Here is a 1,938-nt window from a genome sequence, read left to right as displayed (position 1 = left end):
TTTTAAGAAAAGTTTCTGCTTTAATGGAACTATCCCTCGTACAATCAAAACTTCATACATCCCTCTTCCGAAGCAGTTATCCAGTAACAGCCAGCCGCCCCAACGGTGGAACATTGCTTTCCTGGGTACTAAAACCCTAACTGGCATAGAAGAAAGTTGAAGAGAACGAGAGTCATTAAGTAAAGTGGACATCGCCCCATCCTGCGGCCCCTTCCCCCAGACCTGTTCGGTCTGGCTGTGGGAGAAACAGCACCACACACCGTTCACTGGCTTAGAACAAACAACTGTCTTAAATGACAATATCTCAACCTCATTACACATCGTCTTGGCGTTATTCTGAAACTAAATCCTCAGTAAGTCATGTCACAGTTCAATACAGGTGACTGCTTCTGAGTGACAGGATCCAATTGCAAGGGCAGCACCCACTGCCCTCCCTCTGTCCCTATAAAGTGCATTCGTGGTCAGAAGCATGATCGTACAGCCTGCGACAAGCAGAGGATTCAATTCCAAACCCAGACACAGGAGCTCGTTTCGGTGAGGAGAAATCACTGCCCTTTCTGTCGTGGGAGGGTCCACAGTAGCGCGTCTACAACTGAGTGGTCCCCGGTGTCCCTTGAGTAGGGCCAGTGTCAGGTCAGGCGTCAGCCCTGATGCTGTGTGCACTGAGGGGCCGGGTCTGCGCTGATGATGGGAGGCCTACGAGGGCGGGATCTGTCATTGCCCATCTTTGCCATCACGGCCACTTTTGTGCGTGAATCAGCTGAGAAAGAAATGATGCCACACGTGAGTAGAGGGTCTTTGTCCATTTAATTATTAAGAGGCTTCCCTTATAGTGGGGATTTGGGGTGACCTTTTACTCAAGGAACGATTGTTTTCAAGTTTGGCCCATTCTGAGAAGTGAAGCCATACATGTCTCCCCAAACCTCTCTGTCACTAAACCTCTAATCTTGTCGTTGTGAAGCTCTTGATCAGTTGACCAGACCATTTGTCACTGCTCAGAAATTGGTGTGGCTTCTTGCATCAAACTTCCCTTCCTTCCAACCAAAGCAGACACAGAGTTATGTGCTTAGAGTTCTCCCTCCTGGGAGGTTTTCCTTCTCACCTGCTAGTCTCATTGAACTGTAACATCACAGCCGTCCATCTGCAGAGCAGGCCAGCGGACCGTGCACACAAGCTGGGCTCAGTGGTTTTTCATCTCTCAGTTACTGGTTCTTGGGAAAACCCCCCTGAGGCCATAGGTAGCCTGGTGGGGACAGGAACAGGCACACGTGCACATGCAAGTGACTCGTGCCTTCAGCACCTGGTCAGGCCCAGGTTCACGTACGCTGTTTCCAATTGGTGATGGGATTTCATGACTGTGATAGATGACCCAGTACCTGATGGGCAGCGTGGGGCACAGATGACACCCGGTACATTAGGGATAATCACCTGGTGTCCAATGGCCAGTGCACTGAGGCTCAGAAGTCACTCCCAGCTTCTCACGCCAGCCCCATAAATCCAGAATCTCTGCAACAAGTATCTGTATCAGTAACTTCAGACCAATTTAAAGTGTTCTTCACCCATTTATTAAGCACCTTAAAAATCCATTCTAACATATATTTTCCCCAAATTAATGAATAAAAATTAGAAAAATCCTGAAATTAATGTTGGCTTCTCATCCTTATCCTCCCTGGTTTGAGTTTGCCATTGCCCCTCCTTCCGAAGTGCTCTGGGATCTCACTGTCTGTTCTGGAGACAACATGTGCGCGAGGAGATCAGCTTTCCGTCACAGGGCGGCTCCCACAAAGGAGGCCAAGGAACTGTGGTGTCTTTAAGAAGCATTTCATGGTGAATTATTTTTTTGATGTGCTGCTGAATTCTATTTGCTAAAATTTTGTTGAGGATTTTTGCATCTATATTCATGAGGGATATTGGTCTGTAGTTTTCTTTTTTTGTTGT

This window comes from Propithecus coquereli, unplaced genomic scaffold (genome assembly GCF_000956105.1).
Source record: "Propithecus coquereli isolate 6110/MARCELLA unplaced genomic scaffold, Pcoq_1.0 Scaffold76, whole genome shotgun sequence".
Taxonomy (NCBI): Eukaryota; Metazoa; Chordata; class Mammalia; order Primates; family Indriidae; genus Propithecus; species Propithecus coquereli.
This window is presented reverse-complemented; position numbering follows the sequence as displayed.